At 38.3% G+C, this 13,839-nt stretch overlaps 1 long non-coding RNA gene across 1 annotated transcript; it reads left to right on the forward strand.

Annotated features, from left to right (window-relative positions):
* The first annotated feature begins 1,471 nt into the window (after nucleotides 1–1,471).
* LOC147017061 (uncharacterized) lies at nucleotides 1,472–4,603 on the forward strand. The gene is made up of 3 exons (XR_015049712.1): nucleotides 1,472–1,636; nucleotides 3,011–3,081; nucleotides 4,238–4,603. It is a non-coding gene; the product is annotated as an uncharacterized LOC147017061 (long non-coding RNA).
* Nucleotides 4,604–13,839: the final 9,236 nt, after the last annotated feature.

Below are 13,839 nucleotides of genomic sequence, written 5' to 3' on the forward strand. Positions count from 1 at the left end.
ATATGGATGGCCGTTGGCTCACAAGGCGCTCCTCCGCCCTTTGACAGGTTTTGTTTTTAATCCTGCTGGTGTCCATGTCATACACCCTCCTCACCAAAAATCTGGTGGGGGAGACGATTTAGTCGCCGACAACCCAACCATGGAACAGGTTAGTACAGGTTTACATGGTACCTGTAGCAAGTCACAGATCTAATCTGGCCTGACCTGACCTGAGGGGTGTGATACCTATATTGATATAACTTATCGGAACTTCTAGGATATTTCGAGACCTGGGAAGACTCCATTCCACCTTCTGAAACCTGCATACGTAAATAACACACACACACACACACACACACACACACACACACACACACACACACACACACACACACACACACACACACACACACACGGATATGTTAGAGAACTGGGGTGGGAGCATTTAAAATCCATGCTATCTACCTGGAAAAGGACTGCTCATACAATGTTGCGACATTTGCACCCCTCTGGTCGGCTCACTCTGAATCAGATTCTTACTTGCTGCAGTCCCCTCAACAAAAGGGGAAGGATGGGGTAGCAAGTAGACAGGGGAGGGGTGTGACAGAGAGAGGGTGGTGTCCAAAGTAAATGTATAGTGGGAGAGAGGTGAGAGAGGCAGATGAGTGAGCATGGGAGAGGGGAGAGAGAGGAAGGGGGAAAGAGATTCAGGCAGATGAGACACCAAGTTTAACATCCATCCAAGAGACGGGAGAGACAGTGCACACATTGATGATTCACCCTACCTGTGAAACACAGGGATGACAGTTTGTAGTTGGGTCGGGAATTGAACCAAGGCTAAGGCAGCTTCGAGTGAGCATACGTACCTCTCGGCTTACCTGCCGTGATGTGATGATTCATTACTTCATAACTGAAAACATTTGTTACTCACTATGATCATATAATTTATTTTGCCTTCATGAGTGCATGAGTGAAAATTGTGGGAAAAGGTTAATCAAAACATCCCTTTTGAAGATAATTATCGGCTTTATTTAATTATACTCTTCTTCAGGTGCATCCCCAGACACCTGCCTCTCGATGGGGTCAAAACGAGCATCCAAGGTTACCTCACTGCTGTCTTAATTCACCATTTTGTTTGGCCTGCTCAACAATGCTTTAAGTTGGAACAGGATGCAATGGTTTATTAACGATAAAGTGGCCAAATTGTTTGTTTTTTTTTTCACTTTCCTCACTGACATCCTCAAATACCTGATCTTTATATCTATGAATTGCTGTGTACATCACTTTTGTAAGTTCTATTGTTTTCAAAGGATGAGCTTGGATTTCACGCATTATATGATGTGATTTTCCACGATCTACTCTCACACACTGATTAAGTAAATAATAGAAATATAATTTGACTTTGTGGATCGAATAACTCAAAATCTGGAGTGAAATGTGAAAATGTTAAGAAATTCGTGGTTTATTTTTTTTTTTCAGATATGTGCCAAAAACCAATCAGCTTGCAATTACTTGCCAAGCCAGCTGTTTCTTATCAACCATTGAACTGGAGTGCTTGCTTGAGTGCTTAAGCCACTTGCCGAACACCCTATAATCAATAGCGGAAGAGTTGTCATCCCGAATGGGATGTACTGTCGGCAGTTGCTACAAGCTATAGGTACAAATGGGTAAATGAGGACGCATGATGATTGCCAACTGTTTATAAACATTAATGTTTATTCACATCTCCTTGAAACGTTGATAATGAAACGATATTTTTAAAATTTGTTTTGGGTGCAAGCTACTCAATCTTTTTTGGGTTGTTTATAGTAAGTACTGTAGTCGGTAATTACACTGACTCCAATCTGCTAATTCCAGAAAAATTGCCGATATCGGCCAAGCACTAATGCATAGTGTTCCGGCCGTATCCAGGTGTTATTTATGTCTGGGCGATGTTCGTCTCTGGATGTGTCTGGGCGGTGTTTGTCTCTGGACTTGTCCGCGCAGTGTTTGTTTGTCTCTGGAAGTGTCTGGGCAGTATTTATCCCTGAACAGTATTGGGCGGTATTTCTGTCTGGACGAGAGTTTGTCTCCAGACCTGTCTGGTCGGTGTTTGTCTCCGGACATGTCTGGGCAGTGTTTATCTCTGGGCATCATTTTTGTTTGACCGGTGGAAAATGGATTTCAGACATTATTTTGTTTCCGTCTTTACTGTTATTTTATGCAGAAGCATTTTGATGAGACAGTAGGAATCGTAATTAATGCTCCACCACGCATACACCTTCCCTTTCTCTGATCTCATGCTTTCTTCCATTCCCCCACCCCTCCTCACTCCCTCACCCCTCCTCGTTCCCCCTCCCTCCCTCCTCTCTCTTTACCCCTCCACCTACTCACACTCTCCCACCCCTCCTTCTCTCTGTCCTACCGCTTCCTTTCTCCCACCTGTTCTTCTCCCCCCACCCCTCTTAGTATTTCCATCAGTGAAGTTAATATAAGGGTTGATATTTGCTAATCTATAATGATAAATGTCTGTGTGTGCCAGTCTGTCAGGATGTATGTGTGTGTGTGTGTGTGTGTGTGTGTGTGTGTCTACATATGTGTACGTATATGTATGTATATATTTGTGTGTGTGCGTATATATATATATATATATATATATATATATATATATATATATATATATATATATATATATATATATATATAAATATATATATATATATATATATGTATATATATATATATGTGTGTGCGTGTGTATCACATACTTGATGGTATACGTGTTGCCTGCCTTTTCTCTGGACATTTGGCCATGTATCTGATTCTCATGGCCCCCGAAGCTCTGGTTTAATTTCACTGCCATGAGAGTCCTGCATTTTAAATCAATTGCGGAGATGAAACTTTGCGACAAGGTGTTTTTTTAACATGATGCAGTATCATTTTAAAAAAGAACAATCGTTGAGACAACAAAATGATGAACCCTCCCGTAAAGCTGTTCGAACGTAAGAAACGCAAGCAATGCACTCACTCAATCCTCTTTGACATTGAACAGGTCATGAGATTCCAATTTGACGATGCTCCACACCACTCATGTAGGAACTTTCTGCAAATGGAAGAAGAGCGGTGAGTTTGCTTTCAAAGACATTTTAAGCATTGCTCATGCGGTTTTGTCATCCATTTTGTGCATGATGGATTCACATAACATGACAGCAGTTCCTCGGAAGACATCTGTAGGATGCAATGCAATTGTGCCTTTATTATCTCTGCCACTAAAGATGGACTGAGGTTATATTTGCAGTTCTGTATGTCCATCTGTGAGCAGGATATCTCAAAAAAAAATTGATGTATTCGGACGAAATTTGGTGGACAGGTTGGGTGTGTGACAAGGATGAATGTATTCAATTTTGGTGAAAATCCAGATCTGGATTCTAACACGAGAATTTTTTTAAATGATTCTTCATAGTTGAGATATTGGGCCAAAACCATATATAGCATGATATTTCAAAAGGTTGAAGACGGATTCCGACAAAACTTGGTGAGGAGTTAGTTAGGTGACAAGAACATGCCGATTCGAATTTAGTTATGGTGCAGATGCAGATCCGGCCAACAATAGCATACAAAGCGTAAACCATTCAGCCTGTCAGAGGCATGCGCTCTCCCGAGTGCAGTTCCAGTTTCTACTGTAAACTTTTTCTGTAAACCTCGTAAATGGTAATCCAGGACTCAGAGTGAAAACATGGCCTGTTGAGTTTTGTGGAATCCATAACATGAAATATTGAAGCTGCCATTCAGGCTGGAGGTGGTTTCTCCTCTTTGAACATCATTCTTTGTTTGTTTTTTAATCGACAAAACAATATTGATGGTTCCCTGACCCTAAACCTAACACTAACCCAAAATTTTTGCAATAAAACAATCACATCAGCATGAATACTTTAAGCCATTATTTGATGTTGACGTGCTTCATATATATATATATATATATATATATATATATATATATATATATATATATATATATATATATATATATATATATATATATCAGTTGTTATTTGTAAAACACTTCTAAAGTAATGTGCAATGAAACAAGGCAATGTTTTCACTATTTTACATAATGTACCATAATGATGTTTACACATACATAGTCTGATTGGCAGATACTTCCAGCAGTAATGTCCCTTAGGAGAAGTTTGGAGAAGTGTTTTTTAAAGGTCAAGCCGAGATCATGCACAAAGCTGCTTGCATACTTTGCTTATTACCCAATCATGCCGCCTGGCAGATGGAGCTTCTTATGAACATTCGCCACTTTCATCGGTCTTGGGCCACGTTCTGATTTTATTCCAGGTGACCTTCATTCCTTTCATTTTCTTCTCGATGGTACATTTCCAGGTCTCTCTTGGCCGTCAAAATCGTCTCTTCCCAAAACGTACCCAACATATTGCTATTTTCGGTGTATCTTGATCCTTGATTCACTCAACTTGTGACAAATCAATCTCCACCTCCAAACAAATTTTAGTCTCTTCTTCGATGCTAAATCTCTGCTATGCACAAAGTTGCTAGTGAAATTATAATTTTGCTGTTGCTGTCCAAGCAGTCTGTACTCAAAAATTTGAAACAACGATCACACACACTTTATGCAATGGAGCCACATCAAGCTGAAAATAAAGGTTCCATTCTTCCAACTGTTTTCTTACCATTTGGAATCCTGACATTTTTATTAACATTGGCATCCTAATTTTTATTGAATGGCATCTGCTTTGCATCAAATGATTTAAAATTTGAACATAAGAAAATAAACATTGTCGTACATAAGGAAGGAATGCTTCTCACCCATCTTTCGACATCCCTGACGATCAGCAATGATGGTTGCCACCGCTTTATGATGGCTCAAGGTAGCTGCCTCTATGCATCTAACTAAGTTCTTTAACCTGGACACTGCTTTGCCATAATTAACCTGTTCGTTAACCCATTGTCGAGTTACGATATGCTCTGCAGCTGCTCACGAAAGGCAGATGTGCTATCAAAAGCAACGGAAATGTAATGTAATTAGCCAAGCTTCTTTGTATGTGTATAATTACATTGGCAAAACATATTAGCATTGAAATTGCTTGTCTGTTACATGTCGCATGAAATTTTCACATGACAGCGCCATGCGTTCGACATGAAGTGTTTTGGTACAGGTGTATTTCAGATATGTTTCAGGGTATTGTTCTCATCCACCATGTGAAATGTCAGAAGACAAAATTTTTTTTTTGTCTTCAGAAGACAAAATGTTTGAAAAAAGGGGAATGCTTTTGGAAATGAAAACACTGATGTTTCACAGGTAACATCCTCTATGACTTTTACAGTGTATCATAGAGTTGAGAGAGCGTCGATACTGCCAAAGCAGTCTCGAGGCAAAGGTTATACAAGGTGGTTTACCATTGCCTTCTCAGTCGTCACGAAGAGCAGGAATTAGTCATTTGTTCAGGATGCTGGTGATAGCTCACCTACTATTTGCTAATGACACTGTGGAATCGGTAACATCCACCAACTAATCCTGACTGATTGGATTCCCAGTTTAACGTCCATCTGAGAGACGACATACACTCACATTGTTGCATCGTTCTGCATGCAAAACACCAGGATAACATTTTGCAGCTGACACAAGAATTCAGAAACTCAGCCAAGACAACTCAAAGGGAAGTGTGCATACCTCTAGGGCCTCGGCTATCCTGCCAGCCCATATGTGTGAACATGTAAATATGTTGAAAAAAACAGCAACATAATATTCAAGATAATTTTCACTTATTAGCTGTATTGACAGCATTTGAGTATAATTAATGGCAGAGGCGAAATATATATATATATATATATATATATATATATATATATATATATATATATATATATATACGGTATATATATATATATATATATATATATATATATATATATACGGTATATATATATATATATATATATATATATATATATATATATATATATATATATATATATATATATACAGTATATATATATATATATATATATATATATATATATATATATATATATATATATACGGTATATATATATATATATATATATATATATATATATATATATATATATATATATATATATATATATATATATATATATATATATATATATATATATATATATATATATATATATATATATATATATATATATATATATATATATATATATATACGGTATATATATATATATATATATATATATATATATATATATATATATATATATATATATATATATATATATATATATATATATATATATATATATATATATATATATATATATATATATATATACGGTATATATATATATATATATATATATATATATATATATATATATATATATATATATATATATATATATATATATATATATATATATATATATATATATATATATATATATATATATATATATATATATATATATACATATATATATATATATATATATATATATATACATATATATATATATATATATATACGGTATATATATATATATATATATATATATATATATATATATATATATATATATATATATATATATATATATATATATATATATATATACGGTATATATATATATATATATATATATATATATATATATATATATATATATATATATATATATATATACGGTATATATATATATATATATATATATATATATATATATATATATATATATATATATATATATATATATATATATATATATATATATATATATATATATATATATATATATATATATATATATATATATATATATATATATATATATATATATATATATATATATATATACGATATATATATATATATATATATACGGTATATATATATATATATATATATATATATATATATATATATATATATATATATAATCTGTGACATAAAAGACATCAAGGAAATGTTGAGTGAATTAGTATATGTCGGGCGATTAAAGTCAGAGAGGTTGGGATGATTGTGCACTGTGCAGGTATGTTAATATGAGAAAGCAAGTTGATTCTATTTTTCCTGAAAACATGAGATGGAACAGACAGGCTGACACACTGTGATGCAAGGCTAACATTTATGAAGAAACCAAAGACAGTGTGACCATGTTTTCATCTGCTTCTCCATCACAACCTTCTGCTGTTTTACCAATTTCCTATTTTCTTTCTTTGGAAGCATTATATTGTTTTTCTTTTAATTTCAGGTTCCTCATCTTCATATTGCTCTCTGTTGAATACCATTGTTTCAATGAAATAAAAGGCAAATTTCGAAATAGGAGAATGAACACAGCTTATCCTTGGCGGCGGTAAGCGCTCTACTGAGTGTAGTTCTCGTTGTAAATAGAATTGTTGCTGGTTTCCATAGTGTCAGGAGACGCATGTTTTTACCATTTCAAGAAATTGTGAACTTCACATAAGATACAGTTTTATAATGAAGGCCAAAGTAAAATTAATATTAAGTGCCTAAAAAATTCTCATGTTTTATGTAATTCGATTTGAAAATGATTTTAAATGTGCATTCTTTAAAATGCTCTAATTTGCTTTTCATTCCAAAAAATGTTTTTTCAATCATTCTCCAGGAAGAACAGAACTAAAACGTATTCATATTTTCATGAACTGCTTTTGTTAACAAGCTTCTAGGATGATATGATCACAGATTTATTCTTGCCGCTTGTTTTTATACAAAATCGTGGCTCACTGAAACTTCAACTACTACTACTTCTTTCATGACCTTACTTATTCCTGCTTTATTATGGGGTCAGTCAGGAAACATTTTTGGCCCAAGTCTTTCATGAACTGGCTGGCCAGGCCTGATTGAAGGTAGCAGAAATTTGATATATTTTCAGGGTGTCGGTGATAACTAGCTTACTCTTCATGAAAAACAAACCAGTGCTGGCAGATAGGTTTTCATGCTTCATGTTCAGCCGAGGGAGGGCAAACACATTGATGCCTCACCCTGCATGGGAAACTCCAGGGTGAGAGTTTATAGTTCAGTCGAGATTCATACCCACAATAAACAGCTCAAAGGCAAGTGCTCTAGGCTATGCTGCCAGCTCACATCCATTCTTGCAACAATCATAATATTATTTTCTGACTATATCGGATGATACAGCACCGAAAATATCGAACATTTGTATAAGATGCTGTCTCATTACTCAGGAAACAGGCATGCGGACAGTTATACAGACCTGTGGACACCGATGAACAGCAGTTGCCATTTACAACTGACAAGTAATTGTCTTATGAACAAATATGAGCAACAACAATTTAAAATTTATTTTGAAAATTTTCTGTGTATGAAATGTTAACCATGTTAGGTAAAGTGTATTGAAGCACTAATTTGATTAATTTTGAAAAGAGAAACAGTAAAATAAGCTGGGTGTTGGCTTAGTGGTTAAGGTGGCTGGCTTGGGATCTTAGGGTCCTGAGTTCAAGCTCTGTTGGCTGTTGAATTAACTCCAGGTGGGGTTAACTCAGTCTGTCATCCTTCCGACATCAGTGAAAGGAGTACCAGTGTATTGGTATGGAGGCACAGATCAGTGGCAGTCATGTCCCAACAAAATGATAGCTACCTGGCAGACAAGCTGCAATATGCAAGAAGAACATCAATAAAATACATTCAAATATAATTAGTTTCAATGCCTGTTTGCGAGCAACATATACTGCATTTAAAAGAAGTCATTTATTGGACATAGTTTTACCATGACATTGTTACAGCTGTGGAAATTCGCATTACACCATGAAGGGCCCGTAGGTGAGATATCTCAAAGTACATGTGTAGTTAGCCCCAAATCCGTTGTCTAGAGGAAATTTAAGTGATTCATTTGGGCTGCGACGCTTTAAGATAGCCGTTTTTCTGTTCTATCGTTATTTTGAACCAACCACGTCTCAACCGCCATCACACAACCACCTTAACCACCACGCCAGCCATCATCACCAACTACAACCACGCTCCAACCCTCAGACAACAACAACAACGCCAACAGCCACGACCTTTACCTTCACTACTCAATCCCGCAAACATCGCATTACCGTCATTCCCAAACAGCACCATAACCATCAAACCACCACCGATGAACCCTCCGCCACCCTCACCTCTCTCCTTCTACGGCCATTCCTGCACCACCTGTGAACACTGAGCGTCGGGCTGTCTTGGGCTCGTTCAGCGATACGCACCGAGCCGCAGGCAAATAGCGGCCTTTCCGAGGGAGAATTCGGATCAGGAACGCTACACGCCCACTTCTGATCCATCCAATGAGCAAGCGCGGAGCGGCTTGTCCCGCCTCCAGGCGCGTCTGTGTGAAATCGATATATGCACATTCTAGGATCAGGGGAGGTTCACGCCCACTTTCCCTCTGTCCAATTGGCAAGCATGCCTCCGCCCCCGAGGTCATCCTGATCCAGATATTTGCATATTGTTTTCTCCTGTCGGCCTATAAAACGGCGAGCGCAAGGCGAATCGTGGCAGAGTGTGGCAGTAGCAGTGTGTATTGGCAGGGCAGAGAGTGTGGCAGTAGCAGTGTGTGTCGGCAGGGCAGAGTGAGTCGAGTCATCGGTGTGGCAGAGAGTGGAGTCGGGTGGCGAAGTCATCGGTGTGGCATCGAGTTGGGTTCTGCAGTCGGCTGAGGAGAGTTGCGGGAAGAGGCAAAGGAGCTCGGGTCCGAGGCGAGAAGGACGGCGGTCGGCGACGAGGTCGTGGTGTGGGATCGCTCGCCGTGGGACCCAAGCCAGCCTGCCATTCTCCTCCCCCAGGGCATCAACAATTCCCCCTTTCCCCCGCGCTGAGATAGTGCAAAAGGGGGCCCCGCTCCCACTGCACTCCAAACGTCGTGCCAACGAAACCTGCGAAGGAGCACAGAGTTGGGGCACAGCCACACGGCCACATCTGTGGCTCGCCCGCCAACGCGTCACGAGGACGCGGGTAGGACCCCCCCACCCCCGGTCTCGCGGACCTGGCCGCTCCTCCAGGTCACGCGCACATATTGGCCTCCAGGCCTGTCTGCCCCCTTGTCTATGAGGGTGGCTTCTTTCCTTTGCTTTTGAGTAAATATGTGTTGGTGCCGTCTGTAAAGTAGAACTGTATAAGTGTTGCCATGTGTACGCGTATTCGGTAGTAACTCTGCGTCATTGTTTCTTTTGTTTTAACTGCTATATGTGCATTTTGACTGTTTGGCTGTATATGTGTGCTTTCTGTGTGTCGCGTAATAAATGTGCATTGTGTGAACTGTTTTCCCGTTTCGCTTCGTCTTTTCTTTATTGACCCTCCATCCTGCTTCACGTAAAGGGTTCGTAGTGGGCTTAATACGCCCGGTAATTAATCTGAACCGTCCAGGTCGGCGATAACACCGCTCGGTTATCCCGATAGCACGGAACGGGCCGCCCAAGCGGCCCATGTCCGGAGTCGACCTGCGGCGAGGTGCGATCGCCTGGTCGACCATTCGCGCAGGTACTTAGGTAGATCGAATTTGGCGAGCGACCCTATCCTGCGCGGGTGGGCAATTGGCACGATCGTGGTGAGGTTAAACCTCCACCCGTGACTAGCTCCCGGCGTTGGTCCGAGAGGGTCACGACTGAATTGTCCGTCCGGTGGGCGACGTGCCGCGATCCGAGTTACGTGGCCCTCCGCACGCCGGCAGGCGCGAATTCGCAACAATATAAATTACAAAGACATTCAGAGACAATGGCAAATTAACATGGTACTGTGTATGAGATTTTTTTTTCATCCCAGCACCATGCTTTGTGCTTAGATTGGAACGTCAAAATATATCACTCAAGGTCATTTGATTATCTATTTATTTATTTAATGCTTCAATTCAGAGCTGTCTTTCATGAGGCCATGAAGTACTTGGAGAAAATGCTTTAATTAGAGCTGCTTTTCAAACATGAAGCAATGGGTCATTTATTATGATATTGTCTCCTTTTTCCAAAATGGCCGTACATTTTTCTGCTTTGACAAAAGTCTTCCTGGAACACAACCATGGTTTATAATCGAGTGTGGAGACACCTTTATATAAATGGCAACTTGGAGTCTGGTGGCAAGTGGGATTTGATCAAGTTCGACTGACTGGTTATGCAGTAATTATTTATATATGACTGATGCTGAGTAAGTCGACCAAGGTAGAGGGAGAGTCGAGTTGCATTTCTAAGCTGGAATGTTGGGCACAGCCACTGTCATTGGGTTGCAGTGACAGACACATTCACATTGAAAAGCAATGACAGATGCATAGTAATCCTAATACATGCAGACTCATCCACTCCTTACGGATGCCACAAAAAATGTGTCTTCTTCCCTTGGCCTCTTCAGCCTCAAGTTTACAAGCCAATTGCAAAGCAAGGTATCCAAATCTTGTAAACACCCTGTTTTAATTCGATTGACGATACTCTGTTTAGATTTACATTGAAAAATAATGTTAAATTAATCCCAATTTAACACTTGTATCTCATAGGGATACTATCGTAAACCTCACCACATTATTAGAACCTGTCTACCTTGGCATTGTACTGAGCACAAATCAAGGTCAAGGTATTCCCTTGCTATTCTCAGACCAGTGAGATTCTCATGACAAGTCCACTCAATGGAAAGGTATTTTAGGTGAGTGCATGAATTTAGCCAGGATGACAGCATTCATGGCCTAGTCCAGCAAAATACACTTTGGTGTATTTAATATCTATAGGCAAATGTTTAGAAGATACCTGGCTTACGAAACCGCTGAAGGACGGCACGTTCATTGAAGCCAGGGATACTGGGCTTACACTCCCTCTGAAGGATGGCACTCTCATTGAAGTAACACCATGCATGTGAAGCACTCGAATAAAAGGTTATAAAAACAGGTCGGGAATGGAACAAAGACAACAGCTCAAAGGTGAACATACTACATCAGTGCTATCTTGCTAGGTGCATGTACTGTGAAGTATAGTGATGCAAATTAGCTTCATGATATGATGCATTGCATAACATCTACAGAAATATAAAGCTGTCAGTGCAGCACAACTGCAAATTGTGAGTAAAGGCAAGAAACAGTGTTAAAAGGAAGCATGATAGCATGTTCATGCCAAGCAGCTGTCAAAGTAGCAACAAGGCTGCTCAAAGCCATTTGTCCGCAGTGTATTATGAATGGAAAAATGATGGAAAAGCAGCTGCCAGCTGCGAAGGCATCCATTTAGCAATTGACAGAGAGGAAATAATTTAAAATCAGGCATGTTAACTCCAACCACTATCAAATTATTTGAGATGTTGACTGTATCAAAACCTTCAATCAGCTTCACCCATGAAATTACTCAACAACAAATGGGAAATTACTCTGGAGAGTTCATATAAGTAGAATTCCTCGCACATTGTTTATGGTGGAGGTGTTGGTTTTATCTTGCAAAGCCCATTGTCATGTGTCATCCAAGAAATGCACTTATTCTGCATAACCAAATTCCTTGATGAGGCTTATCAAGTTTAACTAACAATTCTGCACTCATACACTGATGGCATAACTTCAGGGAATCATCCATGTTATCCAGATGAGGCTCCCCAGATTTCAAATAGATTTGCAATATTTGGGGTGAATTGCAACACCTCACATTTCCTCTTCTCCCAACCTCTGAACCTATTATGTACATTTTAATTATCATCTTTGAAAACTCCTTTTAAGATCTTGGAGGATTTTGGGATAAAGACTTTTATTATTTCATATGGGTATCTTAAATCACGGCAAGATAAGGCTCTAATATACAGTAATTTTCAGTTCATGATTTTATGAAAATAATTTACCATGTGTTTACTTTACAATATAAAAGATCTATTTGCTGGATATCACCGACACCCTGGCCATATTCCAACTTCCTTCCTTTACCAAGGGTGGGAGGCTTTGCCAAGAGACTGCTTTGGCAGTACCGATGCTCTGTCGAAAAAGTATGGAAATGAGAGGGAATTTTAGAGGGAGAGAGAAGCAGGGATAGAGAGTTGGGGAAGGAGGAGAAAGGAGGGGCAAAAATGAGGGAGAGAGGGAGGGAAGTTGGAGAGAGACAGAGAGAGAGAGAGAGAGAGAGAGAGAGAGAGAGAGAGAGAGAGAGAGAGAGAGAGAGAGAGAGAGAGAGAGAGAGAGAGAAACAGATAAAGATAAAGATAGAAACAGATATATATATATATATATATATATATATATATATATATATATATATATATATATATATATATATATATATATATATATTCCACTAAATATAAAATTCAACTTTTTTTGTTGTGTTATTAATAACAATATTTTCGGCAAATTTCCTTAAAATAAAAACAAAGATATATAATTATTGCTATTGCTTTATGGAGATTCATATCAAAGGCTATCCTAATGATACACTTACCCTTCACTAATTAATGTCACTAAGAAATGAATACAAAGAACGAGCTTTTTTAGGTTCTTAAAAACCCCCTTAAAATCTCCATCGGTAAATAGCTCACAAGAAGTGTGCCAGCAGAGGCAGTAGATGTCACAAAGACACTTTTTATGGGTAAATTTGTCCAAATACTTAATTACTTGCAGACCTGCAAAAGATTTACGCACAAAAGGTGTCCTTTATCCATCCAGTCTGTCTTTACTCACAATGTGTCGGATACTCGGATGCTTATTGTAACTGCCTTTGCGCTCACATTCTGAAGCAGTGCATAATATTTTAAAAACTGCTGCGGAGAACCTGTTCATCCACTTGTCATACCCGGAGAGATTCAGAAGCTGCTACCATGACCTTGTGTTCTAAATACAATTCCCTTGAGGTTTCTGCACAAGAAAAGTGTTCATTAGAAAACATTTAAACTGCCATCGCCGACTTGGTATGAG

Source organism: Eptatretus burgeri, chromosome 11 (assembly GCF_056783735.1).
Source record: "Eptatretus burgeri isolate ZD-2024b chromosome 11, Ebu_testis_v1, whole genome shotgun sequence".
Lineage (NCBI taxonomy): Eukaryota > Metazoa > Chordata > Myxini > Myxiniformes > Myxinidae > Eptatretus > Eptatretus burgeri.